The sequence below is a fragment of the Solanum stenotomum genome, chromosome 4 (genome assembly GCF_019186545.1).
Source record: "Solanum stenotomum isolate F172 chromosome 4, ASM1918654v1, whole genome shotgun sequence".
In the NCBI taxonomy this organism is placed as follows: domain Eukaryota; kingdom Viridiplantae; phylum Streptophyta; class Magnoliopsida; order Solanales; family Solanaceae; genus Solanum; species Solanum stenotomum.
The window spans coordinates 21,171,301-21,194,106 of record NC_064285.1 but is presented as its reverse complement, the minus strand read 5'-3'; the positions used below and the strand labels follow the sequence as shown (position 1 = coordinate 21,194,106).

The 22,806-nt window shown below is 35.3% G+C and overlaps 1 pseudogene; it reads left to right on the top strand.

Annotated features, from left to right (window-relative positions):
- The first annotated feature begins 897 nt into the window (after positions 1 to 897).
- LOC125861348 (nuclear matrix constituent protein 1a-like) lies at positions 898 to 1,892 on the top strand (annotated as a pseudogene).
- The last annotated feature ends 20,914 nt before the right edge of the window (positions 1,893 to 22,806 follow it).

Here is a 22,806-nt window from a genome sequence, read left to right as displayed (position 1 = left end):
CGAATGTTGTTATAATACATTCTAAGTTATATTTTGAGCAGTTTAGTTTACTTGTTTTAAAAGTATTTATCTTGAGTAAATCTTCCGCTAAGTAAGTAAACCAGGCCAAGGGTTCGCTTGGGGCCAACAATGGTTCTCGAGTGTCGACCACGTCCAGGGTGTAGGCTCGGGGAGTGACAAATGCTAAAACTAAAAAGATCTTGATATGTGGAATAGGTCCAGATGAATACAATCGAATCTCCTTATGTCAAGATGCAAAATCAATATGGGAAAGTCTACAAACTGCGCATGAAAAAACAACTGAGGTAAAGAAGTCTAAAATTGTTAATTTGAACAGACAATACGAACTGTTTCGAATGGCAGAAAGTGAAATAATCCAAGAGATGTATACCAGGTTCACTGCAATCATTAATGAAATGTACTCACTAGGAGAAATAATTCCCAATGGGAAGGTTGTTAGAAAACTCTTGACTGTTCTTCCAGAGTCTTGGAAAAGTAAAGTAGAAGCCATTACTAAAGTACGTGATCTAGATAAGTTAGCCATGGATGAACTCATCAGAAATCTGATGACCTATGAACTCAAGAAAAATCAAGAAAAGAAAATCGGAGGCAAAATGAAGGAGAAGAACCGGGTTCTTAAAGCCACAACACTAGAAGATTTTGAGGACGAAAACATCGCACTAATTACCAAAAGGTTCTCAAGAATGTTACAAAAGGGACAAGTATTTCAAATAAGGAACTCTCAAAAAACCACTGAAAATCCAGGAGATCAAGTCTGTCATAAGTGTGGATCACTTTATTAAGTTTTGTCCATTAAAAGCTCGAGAGGAAAAGTAGAACAGTTCGGAGAAATCAAAAGAAATCAAGAATGATAAGTACATTCCCACAAACAGACGAATGACCAATCGAGAAGTTGATCTCCTAATGAAAAGGGCCTTTGCTGCTATGGGGGACTCATCAGAAGAAGAATAGGAGGATAGAGGATTCAAAAATTAATCACTACTTGCAATAGAACAAAAAGATAAATATGATTTTCTTGCACTCATTGCTGAAACGGAACTAGAAGATGAGAGGAACACCTGTCAATCCCAAGAAACGATTCTTGCACAGATGGATGGAACAAATTCTGAAGAAGATGATAAACAAAGCAAGGTAAGTCTTCATCACATTAAAGTAAATATTGATTCCTATTCTAAAAGGGAACTAGAATCCATAATGAGTACTCTTATAGATGCATATCAGTCAATCAAACATAAAAAAAAACAAATGATGGAAGACTATGCATCTTTAAGAGAACATAATGACAATCTTGAGAAACACAATCACTTTCTTCAAAATAAATTTAAAAAGCAGGTTAAGACTTCAAAGTTAAGTAACAAGGGAAAAAACTCTGCTAGTGAACTTCAATTTTCTTTGGAAGAAAAAATAAAACGGTCAACCATAAATTGTCAGGCCTTAACAGAAAGAAATAGGCTACTACAAAAAAATCTTGATAAAACCAAACATGATCTGGAACGAAATCTTAGAGCAGGTCCTCTGAAATTTTAACTCAGATTGAAGAAAGGCAGACCACCAGTCGAAGTGTGATAGGTTTTAATAGACAGAAAAATCTTGTAGCACACACTATTCACATGTCTAAAAGTGTATGCACTAATTGTGGAAACTCAGGTCATTCAAGGAATCAATGTAAAGCTCTATTTGATGCCTTTTAGAAAAATGTTAAGTTCATTAAAAAGGAAAAGGCTGAAACAGTTGAATGCCTGGTTCCAAATAAAAATACTCCAGATAAAAGGTCTTCTTATTTGCCTTTCTAGGCTAGAAGAGATCTTATTCGTCCTTTTACTCACAAAAAGGGGCCCAAGCTAATCTGGGTTCCCAAGGCTAATTTTTGACTAGTGTTTCAGGTAAAGGTGAGAGGAAAAAGGTTAACCTGGTACATGGATAGTGCATGCTCCAAACAGGTGCTAAAAATGGTAGAAAATTTCCTCACTCTTTGATTTACAAAGCGACATTGAAGTCCTTGAAAAGGATGAGAAAGGTGAAATAGTCAAGATTGACATAGTTGAAAAGTCACAACCACATGTCATAGAGAATGTGTTTTATGTTCAAGTATTGAAGCACAACATGTTGAGCATCTCTAAAATTTATGACAAAGAAAATAATGTACTGTTCACATTAGTTGGATATCGTGTGCCAAATTGTAACTCTGGGAACCTGGTTCTGAAAGACACAAGAATGTATACAGAGTTGATAAGATGCCCCTTCATGAAGAGAATCTTACTTGCCTCAGCGTCATTAATGATATTTCTCTACTTGTTCATAAGAGAATGGGTCATGCTAGTTTTTCTCCTTTAGTAAACTAGTCATGAAGGATATGGTTCATGCGACTCTTCGAATCAAAACCTATGTAGTTATTGTGCATGGTGTGTATGAGCTGCTGAAGATGGGGCTGCAAAGGACAGTTTCGGTAAGTGAGAGAAAGTTTGATTGATAATCATGAAGGTACTCCTAATGGGTTAAAGACCATATCAACGGATCTTCTATCTTGTAAATAAAGCATATCTTGTCTAGGAAATTTTTTGGAAATGATACCTTTAAGGGCTTCTTCCAATACCTATGAATTCCATTGGACCCAGAAATGATACATTGGAATAATCTGTTGGGTCTTCCAATATCAATAGGTTGATTGTTTCTCTCATGTATCTTCCCAAAGGAAAAAAGATCTCTGAGAGTTGTTTCCTGAATCCGAAAGAGAGTACTTGGGTTCTCCCAATAACTAAAAAGTTTAGTAGTGAAAAAAGGAAACATGTGAAGTCATCATTCAAGCAAAATAAAAAGGTTGACACTGAAGAAACTGACTTGAAATCAAACATATGTGATGATGCAAATTTAGGGAACATTGTAGATAAACCTGGTTCACAGCTGACAATCATTGATGCACCTGTAGCAGGAGATACTGGATTAACCCATGGTCTTGGAGATAGGAGGAATAACAGAGAAATCAGGACACTTAGAGTACGGTCCATCTACTGCGGGAACTTCGTTGTGTGAACCTAGTCCTTGTTATTCATTTACCTGGTTCTCTGTTACTCAGCTTGAGATTCCTTTGATCTAAGAGAATATGATAATGCACACATACTCATGAAGGCCTTGAATATGAAGAACTTGAAAAAACCTAGCCAAAACTTGGTCTTGTCGAAACAAGTTGATGCATTATCATGATATACTTTAATAATTGGCTAGTAAACTAGTAATCTTATGCTTGAGTGATTATACAATGAATATCTACTAACTCAGTCTCGTACTGTCACTGGTACACACACTAGACACATCTCAAACAATGTTTAGAAGGTCTGTGGATTTTATCCCTACTCTTTTACTAACAACATTAATCAAATCATTGAGGAATACACAAAAGGGGAACCTGGTTTCTCTGTAATACTCACGCATGTACCATCCTTTTTCAATGCATAAATTTCCTGAGTTTGTGTCAATCATAAGCGCTAGTGAACCTAGTCGATCATCAACAATTCAATTCCTTTAAAAAAAATCACCAAGAACCCTTTCTTTGACAATAAGCACCATTCAATCTCAAACCACTCAAATGATGAAAACCTCAGTCTTAAAGCCACCCTTGCTTTAATTTAGAGGGAACCTTGCTTTACCTCTCACATATGAACCATGTTCACAAATTTCAAATCGATATTCCATCCATTCCAGGTGTATAACCAGTTATCTCTCAAGGGGAACAATTCTCTTAGGAACATATATTATCATTGTTTGCCTTCAATATTGATAAATCCATCTCTATTGCACCAAATTGTGATGAATCACTTACTTATAGTTGGTACTCCTTCGAAATATCATCAAATAAAAGGATTATACATAAAAACATGGAGGAGTGAAAATATTATGGAGTAGATTTTTTTTTAAAAGGTTAAAAGTTCAAAGAAAGAGAGCTCCATAACTCAGTTGTTGTTCATATTGCATGAAAATACTCACTTGGTCTCCTTAAACTGATTATGCTCAACTAATGATGAAACTCATGTTGCTCTTGATGTAATTTCACATTCTAAGAAAATGGATCATAACGAAGGAGCTGGTGCACAGTAAGCATACTGAAAAAATTATTGATGACAATAAACATTCTTTTTCTCCCCACTTTAGTAATCTTCATCCCAATCCTTATTCTCCATTATTCTAGACTCTCAGATGTGCTTATGTCTGTCTCATACTCATGATATGATATACTTTTGAATTAGGGCTCTAAGGGCTTAAATTGGTACATACTTGTTCATTTTGTTTCTCATTGAAGATCTTGATTGTGTGTGAGTTTAAGATGGCTAATATCCTCAGATTAACTTAGCTACAAAAGTGTACTTGAAAGTGTTGCCCAAGTGGCCATGAGTTAAAATGATATTGCACTCATTGTATGTTAATCGAGTCTTTTAGTTATTGGTTTTCAATGATGCCGAAAGGGGGAAGTTATATGATGTGGGTTAAGGACATATTATGCATAGTTTGTCATCATCAAGAAGGGGAGAAGCTGTTGGGAAATGAAAGACCATGAAGTCTGTAGTTTTGATGATTGACAAAGAGTCTTGATGGTTTATAGTTTTGATAATTGACAAACAGTCTTGATGTGTGACAAAGCATTGTTTATCATCATCAAAAAGGGGGAAAATGTTGGGAAGTAGGAGAACATATAAATTAGTTTTGATGATTGATAAAGTGAACATTGTTCACTACTTATTATCTTATGAGTACTCTATCAAGTGAACCGAGTTTTCAGACATGATTGTAGTCGACCTGTACAAATATGAAAGATTATGGCAAAAGAAGAAGTGCAGAAATACAGGAGCAAAAAAATAAATAAAGAAAGAGCTGAAACACTGGAGAAAAGAAGGAAAGACATAAACAAGGAAATAAATAAAGAAAGAAAAGAAACAAATAAGGAAAGAAATAAAGAAGAATAAAAAGAAAGAAATAAAGAAGGAAGTAGCAATTCAAGTCAAATAAGGAAAGAAATAAAGAAGTAGTAATTCAAGTTAAAGAAGGAAAGAAGTAAATATAGACAAGTTCAAGAAGGAAAAGGATTTGTTAGTCCTTTCCTTGTAGAAGTTGATGAATACAAATCAAACTCTATAAAAGGTTCAAGCCAAAGAAGAAAAAGATTTGTCTTTGCATAAACACAGATTGAGAGAATTTTCCAGCAAAGGCAGAACAATACCTATTGGATAATCACGAAATTCATCATCTTGAAAACAATAGTCATTGGAGAAAAATTGCAAGGCTTCATCACAGCAACACAAGGACCAGGTTCACGCTTCGTCACAACAATATAAGGACCAGGTTCAGTAGTTGTGTTCGAGTCTGGACAATTTGTTGTTGAAGTTTGCTCAATTAAAGTCTAGGGTTATTAATATATGTTGATTTGTTCTAGGTTATTTACTGAGTTGTAATAATACCTAGATTGTATAACAAGAAGTGAGTTTGATTTATTGGAGAGTAGAGTCTTGAGAGAATTGTAACAGGAAGTGGGTTTGACTTCTTGGGGGTAGAGTTATGAGAGAGTTGTGAGACAATTGTAACAAGAAGCGAGTTTGACTTCTTGGAGAGTTGAGTCTTCGATTATAGTTAATCATTGGAGAGTTAAAGGTACTAGAGTTAGTTCCTTTTGAGTTGTAATCCTAAAAATGACGTAAATTTTTAAGTGAATAATATTGTGGTGTGGTTTTTACCTTCCTTGAGGTAGGAAGGTTTCCACGATAAAATCTCTGTTTTATTGTGTTGCATTTTGTTTGTCTTGACAAAAGTACAAGAATCTGGTTGTTGTATAGGGATAAGGTTTCTTATGTTAGAATCAACTTTCTTTTCGATCCATTATATGTTTACTATATTAAATTGTTTGATCTTATCATTATCTCTTAATTTAATTGTAGGGAGAATTGTAAAAAATATTCCTCAATTTTGTTTAATAGTTGGCTTTACCCTCAATTATACTATCCAGTCATTCATACCGGCCATCATCTACAAACGCGTGATATGTACTCTTCAATTGGATAGAAAATTCTAAATAAAATCAAGTAGCCCATTTTAAAAAAAGAAATGATCTATCATCCAATCTTAACTCATGTCCGACCTCTAACTATATTAACCCAAACAAACTAAACATAATGCAAGTTCATTATATTTTAATATTTAAATAAAATAAAATGGTAAATGTAATGGAGCATGTAAGTATTATTTTATCCTCCATTAAAATGGAGTATGAATGGCTAGCCAAATATTGACAAACTCATAACCACATATTAGGCTAATTTATTAGAAATATAAGTAATATCAAAATAAGTTACTATTATTTCTTAAAATTAAGAATTAATTATAGAAAAAGTAAAATAAAGTTTTTCATATGTTGAGTTGTGACTACTAATTAACAAATTACTCATGAATATTCATTTTTCTTTACACCATTTCTTTACCTTATTTCATTGCAATAAGAAAATTTTAAAATGAAGAAAAATCAAATTAAAAAAAGAAAAAATATAATATAAGATTGATAATTAATATTATATCAAATTTTTAGAAAAGAAATGTAAGTTAACAAAACAAAGCAACTTTCTATAGTTCTTTCAACTTCCTATTTTTTTTCATAGAATGAATGTAAAATAATATTCCATGTTAAATATAAACAATCTATTTTACTTTGGCATATAAAAATAATATAAAATAAATAATTAACGAAAAATATATGGTAATTTAAAGATATGACATGTAACCCACTTTTTTTCATTTCTAAAGTCTGTTTTTGGTAATTATTTCTTGGTATGAATTGTGACACAAACGTGTTTTAAGGGTTCAATCGAAGAAACTGAATTGATATCAAACATATGTGATGTTGCAAATTTAGGGAACATTGCAGATAAACATGGTTCACAACTAACAATCATTGATGCACCTGCAGCAGGAGATACTGGATTAATCAATGGTCTTGGAAATAGGATGAATAGCAAAGCAATCAGGACACTTAGATATGGTACATCTTTAGGGGGAACTTCATTGTGTGAACCTGGTCCTTGTTATTCATTTACCTGGTTCTATGTTACTCAGCTTGAGATTCCTTTGATCTTAGAAAATATGATGATGCACACATACCCATGAAGGCCTTGAATATGAAGAACTTGAAAAAAAAACTAGCCAAAGCTTGGTCTTGTCAAAACAAGTTGATGGATTATCATGATTTTCTTTAATAATTGGCTAGTAAACTAATAATCTTATGCTTGAGTGATTATAGAATGAATATCTGCTAACTCAGTCTCATAATGTAACAGGTACATACTTCAGTCACATCTCAAACAATGTTTAGAAGGTCTGTGGATTTTATCCCTACTCTTTTACTTACAACATTAAGCAAATCATTGAGGAACACACAAAAAGGGAACATGGTGTCTCTGTAGTACTCAGGTATGCACTATCCTTTTTCAATGCATGAATTTCCTGAGTTTGTGTCAAACATAAGCGCTAGTGAACCTGGTCAATCATCAAAAAATCAATTCTTTTAAAAAAACCAAGAACCCTTTCTTTGACAATAAGCATCATTCAATCCCAAACCACTCAAATGATGAAAACCTCAGTCTTAAAGCCACCCTTGCTTTAATTTAGGGGGAACCATGTTTTACCTCTCACATATGAACCAGGTTCAAAAATTCCAAACTGATATTCCATCCATTCCAAGTGTATAACTAGTTATCTCTCAGAGGGAACAATTCTCTTAGGAACATACGATTATCGGTGCTTGCTTTCATTATTGATAAATCCATCTCTATTTCACCAAATTGTGATGAATATCTGACTTATAGTTGGTACTCCTTTGAAATATCATCAAAAAAAGGATTATAAAAAAACATTGAGGAGTGAAAATGTTATCTAGTAGAATTGTTTTTTAAAAAGTTGAAAAGTTCAAAGAAAGAGAGCTCCATGACTCTGTTGTTATTGCTCATATTGCATGAAAATAATCACTTGGTCTCCTTCAACTGATTATGCTCAACTAATGATGGACCTCATGTTGCTCTTGATGTAATTTCACATTCTAAGAAAACTAATCATAATGAAGGAGTTGGTGCACAATGGGCGTACTGAAAAAAATATTGATGAAAATAAACATTCTTTTTCTCCCCACTTTAGTAATCTTCATCCCAATCCGTATCCTCCATTTTTCAAGACTCTTTGGTGTGCTTATGTCTGTCTCATACTCATGATATGATATGCTTTTAAATTAGGAATCTAAGGGCTTAAATTGATACATATTTGTTTATTTTGTTTCTCATTGAAGATCTTGGTTGTGTGTGAGTTTAAGATGGCTAATATCCTCAGAATAACCTACCTTATTGTTAGTAGCAGTGTACTTGAAAGTGTTTCCCAAGTGACCATGAGTTAAAAGGATATTGCGCTCATTGTATGTTAATTGAGTTTTTTGGTTATTGGTTTTCAATGATGCCAAAAGGGGGAAGTTATATGATGTGGGTTAGGGACATATTATGCATAGTTTGTCATCATCAAAAAGTGGAAAACTATTGGGGAATGAAAGAAAATGATGTTTGTAGTTTTGATGATTGGTAAAGAGTCTTGATGGTTAATAGTTTTGATGATTGACAAAGAGTCTTGACGTCTGGCAAAGCATTGTTTATCATCATCAAAAATGGGGAAAATGTTGAGAAGTAAGAGATCATATAAAGTAGTTTTGATGATTGATATAGTGAACATGGTTCACTACCTGTTGTCTTATATGTACTCTATCTGGTGAACCAGGTTCTCAGACGTGATTGCAGTCGACCTATGCAAATATGAAAGATTACGGTAGAAGAAAAAGTGCAGAAATAAAGGAGGAAAAAAATAAATAAAGAAAGAGATGAAACACAAGAGCAAAGAATGAAAGAAATTAAGAGGGAAAAGAAGAAAAGAAACAAATAAGGAAAGAAATAAAGAAAGAAAAGAAGGAAAGAAACAAACAAGAAAAGAAATAAATAAGGAAATATATAAAGAAGGAAGTAGCAATTCAAGTCAACTAAGGAAAGAAATAAAGAAGTAGCTATTCAAGTTAAAGAAGGAAAGAAGTAAATATAGACGAGTTCAAGAAGGAAAAGGATTTGTTATTCCTTTCCTTGTAGAAGTTGATGAAGGGAAATCAAACTCTATAAAAGATTCAAGCCAAAGAAGAAAAAATTTGTCTTTGCATAAACACAAATTGAGAGAATTTTCCAGCAAAGCCAGAACAATACCTATTGCATATTCAATAAATTCATCATCTTGAGAGCAATAGTCATTGGAGCAAAACTGCAGGGATTCGTCACAGCAACACGAGGACCAGGTTCATGCTTCGTCACAACAATATGAGGACCAGGTTCACTAGTTGTGTCCAAATTTGAACTATTGATTGTTGAAGTCTGATCAATTAAAGTCTAGGGTTATTAATCTTTGTTGATTTGTTTTAGGTTTATTATTGAGTTGTAATAGTACCTAGATTGTGTAACAAGAAGTGAGTTTGACTTCTTGGAGAGTAGAGTCTTGAGAGAATTGTAACAAGAAGTAGGTTTGACTTCTTGGGAGGTAGAGTTAAGATAGAGTTGTGAGGGAATTGTAACAAGAAGCGAGTTTGACTTCTTGGAGAGTTGAGTCTTTGATTGTAGTTAATTGTTGGATAGTTAAAGGTACTAGAGTTAGTTCCTTTTGAGTTGTAATCCTAAAAAGGACGTGAATCTTGAAGTGAATAAGATTGTGGTGTGGTTTTTACCTTCCTTGAGGTAGGAAGGTTTCCACGGTAAAATCTCTGTTTTATTGTGATGCGTTTTGTTTTCTCGACAAAAGTACAAGAACCCGGTTCTTGTATAAAGGTAAGGTTTCTTCTATTAGAATAAACTTTATTTTCAATTAATTATATGTTCACCATATTAAATTGTTTGATCTTATCATTATCTCTTAATTTAATTGTAGGGAGAAGTGTAAAAAACATCCCTCAATTTTGTTTAACAGTTGGCTTTACCCTTAGTTATACTATATCCGGTCATTCATATCGGCCATCATCTACAAACTTGTGATATGTACTGTTCAATTGGATAGAAAATTCTAAATCAAATAAAATTACCCATTTTGAAGAAAAAAATAATCTATCATCCAATCTTAATTCATGTCCGACCTCTAACTATATTAACCCAAACAAACTAAAAATAATGCAATTTCATTATATTTTAGTATTTAAATAAAATAAAATGGTGAATGTAATGAAGCATGTAAGGATTCTTTTATCCTCTATCAAAATGGAATATGAAAGGCCAGCCAAATATTGACAAACTCATAACCACATATTAGGCTAATTTATTAGAAATAGAAGTAATATCAAAATAAGTTACTATTATTTCTTAAAATTGAGAATTAATTATAGGAAAAGTAAAATAAAGTCTTTCATATGGTAAGTTGTGACTACTAATTAACAAATTACACATGAATATTCATTTTTCTTTACCCCTTTTCATTACCTTTTTTCATTGCAATAAAAATTTTAAAAATGAATAAAAATCATATAATAAAAAAGAAAAAATATAATATAAGATTGATAATTAATATTATATCAATTTTTTATAAAAGAAATGTAACTTAACAAAACAAAGCAACTTTCTATAGTTCTTTCAACATCCTATTTTTTTTTTATAGAATGAATGTAAAAAAATATTCCATGTTAAATATAAACAATCTATTTTACTTTGGAATATATAAGTAACATAAAAGAAATAATTAACGAAAAATATATGGTAATTTAAAGATATGAGATGTAACCCATTTTTTTTCTTTTCTAAAGTCTGTTTTTGGTATTTATTTCTTGGTATGAATTGCGACACAAACGTTTTTTAAGGATGATGATTTTTTTCATTTCTCTTAAATAAAAAAAAACTAAAAGAATAAAGAGATAAAAATTGAAAAAGAAGAATAAAAGAATAGAAAAAATCAATTAAATGTATCCATTATTTATGAGACCAAATTCTGATTTTTAATACATCCTTTTCTTTCTTCATTTTTAAAAGAAATTACATGTTATATAATGAAAAAAATTACCAAAATTTGGTATGAAATTGATACAATTATTCTTAAAATTTAAATAGGGCATTCATCCGAAAAAAAATAAAATTAATACATTTGAATTTACATTGTAACTTAATACAAGCTTGCAACATACAAGTATAAATAAAGTTTGATAAATTGCTATTGATTTGTGTATCACATTTATAATGCCTAACTTTATATAATTATATAGATATATTAGTTAAAAATATTACGTTATGAAACTACTTAGAAGTTGAATAAAATTTCAAAATTATAGTAAGCAAAACATAAATATGTGAAGACTAATATATATAAGACAAATACACATATGGAAAAAAAAAAGACTAAATAGAAGAATTGCTTCATTCAATCTAAAATGATGAAACATATATTAGGTGTTAGTCGAACAACCTCTGTTTCACAACTATTTATAAAATAAAGCTAGATATAGTGTTATAACCTTCATTCCAGATAAATCGATTCTATGAAAGCAAAATCAAGAGTGGTGACATCATCAACACTCGCATCATAATGTTTCTTCTATTAAATTTAAAATTCAAGACATATAATACCAAGTAAATTAATAAATGAAGAATAGAAGAAAGACATACATATCAACATTTATTTTACCAAATTCAAAATCAATATTCCATTAAAACACACACTTAAAAAAAAAAAAGGAAAAACATTGAAATCAGAGTATACATACCAACTTTCAATATGCAGAATTTCCTTTCGAAAGCAACAAATACTTTCAATTGTTTGTTGATTTTGAATGAATTCCATTGGACACAACATTGATACCCAACAACACAAATCATTTTTACCTCATAACTTCTTCTTATTCATGATATATATTTATATGGCCGTTTGATGAATTTATCACAATTAATATTTGCCTTTTCAATTTCCATCCCTCCATATTCTACAAATTAATTAGCATTTTTAATTTTGCTACTACGTCACGACCCAGATTATCGTGATTGGCACCCANTATTTATATGGCCGTTTGATGAATTTATCACAATTAATATTTGCCTTTTCAATTTCCATCCCTCCATATTCTACAAATTAATTAGCATTTTTTATTTTGCTACTACGTCACGACCCAGATTGTCGTGATTGGCACCCACACTAACCCTCCGGTGGGAGAACCATTACTACAACCCGACTAAGTAACTTAACCAAAAACTTAAGCATTTAAAGATACGGAAGCAGGTTTAAATGACTAAAGAAATACAGAGTTCCCATAAACTTTGTAAGTCCAAATAAACGACTACAACTATTGTGGAAAAACAACTCCTAGAACCTGGAAGTCATTGTACCAAAACTAGTATCCAACAAGTCTAAGAGAATGGGTACAAACCCCAAACTAAACATATGAGTAAATCTAATTAGAAAGTCTGAGTCCGAAAAGAATAGGCTAAACAATAGAGGACCCATGGCAGCCTGAAAGAACTAGCTCACCTTTGAATTCGGTCTCGATCACTGATCTCCTAGATGAGGTCTATCAGTAGCCACCTGAAGATGCCCTGTACTCAACAAAGAACGAGCAAGTGTAGTATTAGTACACAAACCACAATGTATTGTTAGGATCACGCGGCTATTCCAGTAAGCGAAACATAGGCAAGCAATCACAACACAGTAAACACACATATACAGAATACATAGATCAATTATCATTTCAAGAGAAACATGTAGTTCCCAATATCAATGACAATAGGCATGTATGTAATAATCACAATGGTCCTCTCATGGAACCCACACCCAAACTTTTAGTGTGTCGGAACGTGACACTCAATCCAATATATGTGTCAAAACGTGACACCCTATCCAATATATGTGTCGAACGTGACACTCGATCCAATATATGTGTCGGAAGGTGACACCCGATCCAGTCAGCACAACCACAATCACAATAACACCCATAATGAACATTACTCATAACCATACAATCAAGTATATTAGGTTCATGGCATGCAATCGTTTACACATACTCATTTTCATTAGATTTGATTCACATTTCCCTATTCACATACATGCATGCATACAATGAAGCATCGGCATATACCACACAAATAGGAAATCAAACTATCACTTACCTTGAACCGAGCTTGAATCCTCCTAAGACACTTGAGCCTTCCCTTTTCGGATTTTTTTCGCTTGTTCTTGGTCTAAAACCAATCAATTAATGCAAGGATCAATAAACAAGGCCTAATTTACCTAGATTATAATCAATCTATCTATCCATGGCCAAACCCAAGACCATAATGTTAAATTAGGGCTTTTCCCATCATCAATTTCAGGTCAAAACCCTCTCCCAATGATAATTACCCAAAATCTAAGTTCTACGGATCGACAAACGAATTAGGGTTGTAATAATCTTACCTTTAGCTCTAGAAATGGTGGAAAACTATCAAGAACTTGCCATGGGTTGTCTCTTAGCACTCAAGAATGAAGGTTTGCAAAAATAACATTTTTTGGGTTTTTACCCGATTTAAGTCGAGACTGTCTCGCCACAGCGAGACTCAACTCGCCACAGCGGCCCTGCCCTGGCGGAACTAACCCCGCCCTGGCGGCTTGCACGGAGACAGAAAGTCAAAATTTGAGTTCCAAACTCCCATTTCATAACATACCTTCAACCCTTGACGTTCAAAAACTATCTGTTCACGCTAAGATCAGTTTTTGGAGGTCTACTCGCCCGAATTTGATTTCGTAAAGCCGTACGGGGTCCCTAACATCTTTGTTATCCACTAATGTGATCAAATTCATAATAAACTCTCTAATTCGTTACCAGATTTTCCTAGACTTCACCTGACTCAGATTTCATCCAAATCTGGACTAGGCTAGGAACTCCCAAGTCACTACTCAAAAGTTTTTCGGCCCAAATTCTTTCTTCATTGGCTTTTCCATAACGGCGGAAACATGTCGTTACAATAGATACCAATTTACCCATCACTCGTCCTTGAGTGATAAACTAGAAAAAATTGGCTAAGGCAAGAGCAGAGTAGTATCTGAATCGCCAAATAGTTAGGGATACTTGTCCCGCATGTCCTTCTTGGTTTCCCATGTAGCTTCCTCAACCGGATGATACTTTCATTGAACTTTCATGGATTTTATCCCCTTGGTCTTCAACTTCTGGACATCACGATCAAGAATTGCAACCAGTTCCTCCTTATACTTAACTAACAACAACAACTATTCCCAATAACCACCAAAGTTGATCGTACCCACGTCTGCAACATGTTATCAAGGCCATTGACACAATCATCAGGATGAATCCTTTCTCACATAACCATGATAAAATCCTAAATCAATACTCGCTACAATTAGAGGTGGACTTGAACTAACCAACACACATTCATAATACCCAAACAATCATAGTTCTTATCAACATTTCCATCTCACAACATAAATTTCCATGAGATTAAGTTATAAAAAAATTGATATTTAGACATCAGATACTCATCGAGGGAGAATCAAACTTATTTAATCCAAAGAAGGAAATAATCAAGATACCACCCATCGAGCAATATGTCCAAGCATACAAACCCTCTAACAACACTATCAAAATGCTAAATTAGGAATTGTGATTGTAGATTACCCTTAAGAAAAGTAGAATTGGACCCAATGATTCCCACATTCAACCATACACAATCGATACATGACCTCGATGACTAGATGAATATTAAGATTGTCGAACAACAATAAATACACATGGTAGCCCTTCTATAAATTCTCATAAGCAAGGTGGTACCTTTAAAACCACTGGAATACTATAACAACTCCAAGACAACACCAAATATATCATCTGAAATAACCAAGTCTTCCCTTAAAACTGAGAGCACCACCCGCATCAAGAGTCGCATCTTGTGCCTTGCCAGACACTGTCTTCTTTCTGAGCTCATTCAAATTCTCATCCTCAAACTGTTTGGCCTTGATCTCCTCAATGAAAGTGGGCCTAACCTCAATGCTAGCTAACAACCTACCTTTCTTTGAGATGCCCAACTACATGAACTTAGACTCCAAAGTCTGGATCTCCTTGGCGAAAGGTCGTTTGGATACACACAAGCAAGCTAGACTACCCATACTCACTGCCTTCTGACTTAATGCGTTTGCCACCATGTTAGCCTTACCCGGATGATATTGAATGGTAACATCATACTCCTCAAGTAACTTCATCCACTTTCGTTGTCTCAGATTTAGGTCCTTTTGAGTGAATACATGTTGTAGGCTACGGTGGTCAGTAAACACCTCACACTTGACCCCATAAAGGTAATACCGCCAGATCTTAAGGGCAAATACTACCGCTACCAACTCCAAATCATACGTAGGATAATTTCGCTTATGTAACTTCAACTGCCGCGATGCATAAGCTATGACATTCTTATCCTGCATCAACACAACACCCAAGCCTGAATGTGAAGCATTACAATAAAAAATGAAATATTTACCTTCCACCGGTAGTGCTAAAATAGGTGATGTGGTCAGAAGAGTCTTGAGCTTTAGAATGCTCTCTTCACATTTTTCAATCCACTCGAAAGTTACCTCCTTTTTGGTTAGCCTTGTCAAATGCGTGGTGATGGAAGCAAAATTCTTCACAAACCGGCGATATTAGCTGGCGAGCCCCACAAAACTACTCATTTCAGTCACAGAACAAGGCCTAACCTAATTCCTGACTGCTTCAATCTTTTAGGGATCTACCATTACCCCTTCCTTTGAAACCACATTCCCCAAAAAGGCAACTGAAGTCAACCAGAACTCACACTTGGAAAATTTAGCATATACTTTTTGTCTCCCAAGGACACCAAAAAATATACGAAGATGGCAGCATGCTCTTCCTCACTTTCTGAATAAACTAATATGTCATCAATAAACACGATAACAAAGGAATCATGAAATGGTTTGAACACACCATTCATTAAACTCGTGAAAGCTGTAGGTGCATTTGTCAACCCAAATGACATTCCTCGAAATTCATAGTGCCCATAGCGGGTCCTGAAAGCCATTTTTGGTACATCCTCAGGCCTAACTTTAACTGATGGTAATCAGACCTTCGATTAATTTTAGAGAAAACAGACGCACCTTGCAACTGGTCAAAGAGATCATCAATCTGAGGCAATGGATACTTATTTCGAATGGTGACCCTATTTAATTGTTGATAGTTTATGCACATTCTCATACTACCATCTTTCTTCTTAATAAACAAGACAGGAGCACCGTATGGGGGAGCACTAGGATGGATGAAACCTTTATCAAGAAGCTCTTGGATTTAAGCCTTAAGTTCTCTCAATTCTACCAGAGCAATGCGATAGGGAGGAATAGAGATGGCGCGAGTGCCCAGTTCCAAGTCAATCCAGAAATCTATATCTCTATTTGGAGGCATACCAGGTAAATCAGTAGGAAATACTTCCCTAAATTCAAACACTATAGGAATAGACTAAATAAAGGGAGACTCAACAACAACATCTCGAAAATGAGCCAAAAATGCCAAACACCCTTGCCCCACCAGTTTCCTAGCCCGAATAGAAGATATGACCTTAACTGGCTTAGGAATTTTACACCCTTTCCCACTCTAACTTTTCCCTACCCGGGATCTCTAGAGTCACGGACTTAGTATTACAATTAAGGACAACATAATATAGGGACAACCAAGTCATGCCTAAGATTATATCAAAGTCAGTCATATTCAAAATAACCAAATCAACCCCAAGTGTGAAAGCCCATAAACAAAATAGGACATACACGATATACATGGGTGACTATAACAGACTCTCCAACTGGGGTAGAAACTTGGATGGGGGCATCAAGTACATCACAAACCGCATCAAACCCCAAGGCAAACTGAACTGATATATATGAATAAGAACCCGAATCAAACAAAGTAGTAGCCATCCGGTCACACACAATAATAGTACATGTGATCACTACATCAAATAACTCTGCCTCGCTCTTTCCCGGAAAGGCATAACACTGAGCCATGTCATCTTCAAGGATAACCTCCTTGCCTGACTACACTGCTTCTTTACCAGCATTACCATTTCCCCGGCCTCTACAACCTTGTTGATTCCCTCATCGACCACTTTAGGGACGTCCTCTACCATTATTACCGTTGCCCGCCAGTACCGATGCTCTAGTTTGCTACTGTGTGGGGTCAAACTATAACACCCTGAAAACTAGTAGGCTTAAATAGACCTTGTCATAAGTGTTAGAGTCGTAAAATTTGCTTCTCGTACTTAGAATGAAGGGTTTAGCAATTTAACGTCAAGGTACGACTCCCCAAAGACCAACCAAGGGTCCTTGAGGAAGACCCTAAAACAATCCTCCAAACTGCCCAAAATAGTGGATGCACCGATGGGACCTACGCCCCGTAGGGTGGTCCACGCTCTGTGGGTGGAGCTTCGTAGGTCAAGGTTCAAGTGTGAAGTCCCAGTCCCCAACCCACGCCCCTACCAGTACCGGCCATGGGTCAGTCCACGCCCCGTAGGTGGTGGTCGTGGATGGGGACTAGGGGACTGTCTTAAGTCGGCAAAGGCTAGGGGTCTTTAGGTAATTTCCTTTTTAGTTAATATTAAGTGGAGTCGTTTTGTATAGTATTAATTCAGCTATATAAGACTTTTTAAGTCATTAACCAACCCATTCACCTCATAAATACCAAAACCCAAAATCCATAACCAACTTTGCACAAAATCCTCTCTCTAGAATTCCAAGGAAGAAGAAGAAGAAAGGTGAAGCTAGGGTTGGAGAATTAAGTTTTTCTCCTCAAATTCATGGGAAATCTTCAATAAGGTATGGTAGCCCTTCATCTATGGGTAGACTTCACCCATGGAGCCCCTTCAAAACCTCTAATTTCAAAGCTAGAAAACCCAAAAGTTAGGGTTTGACTTCAATCTCATGGATTCCTTTCAAATTCATTTTTAAAGGTTGCATTATATCTGTTTATGGATATATTGATGATTTTACATGATTTTAAGTTGAATTCCTCAAGAATCAATGAATTGCCCTATTTTCTCAAATTGGATCTTAAAGTGTGGGTATTGATTGATGCAAGTAGAATGTTATAGAATTATGAATGTAATGAATTGATTACTTGAATTATGTTATTATCTATGTCTAATGTAGTAATTCTAGATGTGTTGATGAATCATGATCTATGGTCCTTGAAGGGTAATTTATGAGAATTATGCATAATTATGAGATTTATGTATATGTTTTATGAACACGTTGAGAGTAATGTGATTATGACTATGATGTAATTGTGGTGTTGTTGAAAGGCTATTCTCACATACATATACACACTTATGAATGAAGTTTCTATGATTATGATTATGATGATGTGTTGATTAAAAGGCTATTCTCAATTATACACATATGAATGAAGATGACATGTTGTGGAAGTTTCTCTCACAATATGGGGATTCTTAGGATTGAAAGACTATTCTCACCTATTGAATCTATAAGCTATCTTATGAATGATGTTGGGTTGAGATGGATATTGATTAAGATGGAAACTCATACGTGAGTTGAGGAGGGGCTTCTAGTAACAATCTCTTGAGATGGATGCCCATACGTGAGTTGAGGCAGGATATCTAGTAGCAATCTTGATTAATAACGTTTCAAAGACATTTCTTCCAATTCTAAGTGTCAACGATCATAAATTAGTATAAACCCAACTAAATGAGTTGGGGTCAAATCCCACAGGGAGTGGTACGTGTTTTAAATTTGATTAAGAAGTATGAATGTGGTCTAATCAGCCATAGGAATACACATTATCGGAAAAAGAAATATCAAATCAAAGAGGTGACACGAATGTCAAATGGGGGGATTTGATTGTAATTAACAACTACAAACAGTCTCAAATGATTTTAAATAACAATAGGGATATAGGTTCTCGGGATGTGATCGATTATAGGCAAATATAGACATATGGGTAATTGCAACTACTAGTATATAGCTAAATATCAGTGAGCAGGCTAGACTATAAGGGAGAGTTTTCTCTCGNAACTACAAACAGTCTCAAATGATTTTAAATAACAATAGGGATATAGGTTCTCGGGATGTGATCGATTATAGGCAAATATAGACATATGGGTAATTGCAACTACTAGTATATAACTAAATATCAGTGAGTAGGCTAGACTATAAAGGGAGAGTTTTCTCTCGAACAACTACCCCGAATCATGTGATTTCTTTCGAACATCAACAAGCACGACAATGAAGACCAACCCACACCTTAATTCATTCACTTTCTCAAGCTAAATGTGTGGGATTGGGTTTAGGATTCACTCTCTCAAGCTAAACCCATATCAACCCAATACCCACAAACCATCAATCAATAATCTTAGTTCTAAAACCTCTCTCTCTCTCGCAAGCCAAAAACACAAATATAGAACTGCATTTACAACTACAATTCATAAATTAAATCACGATTAATGATTAAATTCACTTTTAAATAGCATTTAAACTAGTAATTAGCAATACCTATAAACTATTTCAGCCCATAATCACATGATCACACCCCATAAATTGGGGTTTTAGCCGACCATCATAAAAAGATAAAAAATATTACCAAATTGATTAGCCATCAACTGGGTAAGAGGAATTCAAGATTTACAACGCTCCAATTCGAAGAAAATTCGAAACTCACTTGCAAAATCTCCAAATTTAGTCTCAAAACCCTCAAGTGTCCTTAGAAAACCAATCTAGACTAAAATGTATTGCAAATTTTATGTCCAATATAAAAATTTGATACTAAATTAATGTTCAAAATGTAATTTATATTCACCGAGAATAAGCCACGAATGGCCACTCGGCGAAGTAAGTCAAGCTCGCCGAACCACTCGGTGAGCCGCCCTTTGATCTCTTCCATCACCTTTTCACCATGACATTCACCATTCTCAAGGTCTGTAACTTTGGGCGATCTATCTTGGCTTTGCAGAACTACTCGGCGATCCGCCGGCTGCTCCTTTTTATCGCCTAATTGGTACTTTTCTTCAGGGCTTGGCACACTGGAACTTTAGGTGGTTTGATAGCCACTCGACAATTCACCAAATTCCCTTGGCGATAACTAGGCTTGCTTTTTTTCATTTCTTCAGTTGTTTTGTTCTTTTTTGCATGTTGGTGTCCTTGCTTTGTTCCTTAATCTATATACCTGAAAATCAAGGATTTATCATCAGTGTATGGCACAAATTAAGCATTTGAGGACACAAAATCTATCAAAACAAATCCCTAAATAAGTCCAAATCTTGGACTCATCAACACCCCAACTTAAATGTTTTCTTGTCCTCAAGTAAAATTCAAGTTCAGAAGTTCAAAAAGATGTCTGAAACAGTGCTACATAAGAGTCAACATGAATGCACACAACAAGGTTCAATTTACTCATGCAATGATCAATTGTGCACTCAAAGATTCAAATTGTGACTCGCCATTATCAAAGATGCTCAAGTTCACAATACTTCTTTCAAATGCAAGTTCAAGCTCAACAAAGGTTCACAAATGCACTCACACAAAGGATGATTCCATATTCACACACAGTTCTTCAACCATTTATAGTTTCGGGATCACATACGATTCTCACACTCACAAAGATGAATACATGCATGACTTCACCCATAGGCTTGCCCTTATTTTCCAATCAACACTCATTTCAGCTCACTCAAGATCACAAAAGTCTTTTCAAGGCTTTTAACGGGGCTGAGTGTAAATGTATGGTTATTTAGGCTCAGTGGATTTTACCCTCATGAAGTGTGGCCTGAACATCACATTTCTCCTTTTCTTTAACATTTGAAACATGCTCATAATCCACCACATTATTCACTTTCACAAGGATTTCCGGATACCCCATTTCTTTTGCAAGTTTCATCGCTTATTTCACAACTTTTTCATTCTTTTTCTTTGCTTCTTTTCTCTTCTCTTTTTTTTACATGGAGGGGTTCCATCTTTTTCAAACCATTTTCAAAGGGGGGAATTTTTTACACTTCTTGGTTTTCCTTCTCTTTTCACCACACCCCAACTTAGGCTTTTGGCCTAAGTTGGTTATTCAAACAAACCACACTTCATGAGAGTTATGGGTGCATAGATAAAGAGGGATCACAATTGTTCAAGTTTCTTCCAAGAAAAGGGATAAGGCTCAAGGGGTTCAAGCAAGGTTCACATATCTCATAAGGTTGGCCACAAAAGAGGGATCACAATTGTTGCCTAAGATCATTTCAAGTGCTTGCATCACTTAGTCAACCGGACCAACGGGGTAAATTCTAGGTGTCATCACACAATGGTTTAGAGTAATCTCAAAACACAAGGCAACGACACCAATATCAAACTAGACTCCACACTTTCTAGCTAGTGTGCAATGTTCATCACAAGAGTCTCATTCGATAATCGGCTAGTCACAATGAGATGCAAAAAGTCCACACATTGTCTATGCAACTTTATTTGGGCTCATCGTAGATGCACATTCATTTTGTTCAATTAAGAGCACTATATTAGTCATCGGTATTGATCATAACCAATACTCAAATTTACACAAAAACAGCCACATTCATACACAAAAGAGGTGGCACAAATTTTTCAAAATTGGTTAAAATCATTTCCATTCAAAACAAGGAGCCATAAGCTAAAACATCCACAAAATTTGAAATTAAAATACATATATAGATCACAAAACCCAAATTCACCAATATTCACAAAAAAAAATCAAAACATAAGAGGTAGGTATGAAAATACCTCACCTCACCCACAAAAGAAAAACAGTTATCCTCAAATGCAACTAACAACACAAAAATCACAAAAACAACAGAGATGGAGGTAAAGAATGATCATGTCTACACAGTTGCTCCGTCTGTCAGGGCATCAATGCCCGGGGTCACACTCTGATCTTAGGCATCAGCGCCCGGGGTAACAGCAACACTGTCTCCACTAGAGCCTCCCATGGAAGTCTCTCTCAACGAAGGCTGAATGGCTGAATGCACCATAGCCTCCTCCTCAACCTCAGTCACGCAATCATATGTAGTCTCCTCCTTGATACCGAGATCCTCCTCATTAGTCTCAGCCTCAGACTCTGCAGACACATCCTCTACTCTAACCTCATCTCTGGTGGTAGCCGAAGGGACATCAAAATAAGCTGGTATACCTGTGTCCAAGTCATCATGGATCTCCATGGTCCCAAAAATCATCGACATATCTGTGGACTTTAGCTGGTCCACATCCTTTCTCAACTCAGCAATTGTGGTCTTCAAGGTCGTCACCTGATGAGTGGCTCCCTGAAATATCTCGCACACCTCTATCCTTTCCGTGAGGGCATTAATAGACTTTTTAAGAGGTGTCACAACTGTGGTGAGGGCTCTCTCTATCATCCCAGGTACTATGGCCTCTAGCCTGGAGGCACGTACATCAGCAAAATGGGTTAGGTGCCCCATATGTAGCAGTATGGCCTTGGTGAGTAGAGGCCGGGAAGTAGTACTAGAAGCAAACTTAGGAGGCAAGGCAGCAGCAAAAGAACTCGGAGCCATGAAAGGGGAAGTGCTAGAAATACATGAAGGCCTAGAGGCTAGAGTAGGCAATACTGCCTCTGCATGTACTGTCTCAATATCAACAATCGGGGATATATCTACCGTGGCTGCCTTATTTTCTCAACCTCATCCTTCAAATACTCAGCCTCAATCCATCGGATGTCGGTAAAGGATGTGGGAAATCACTTTCACGTCCTTTTTTTCA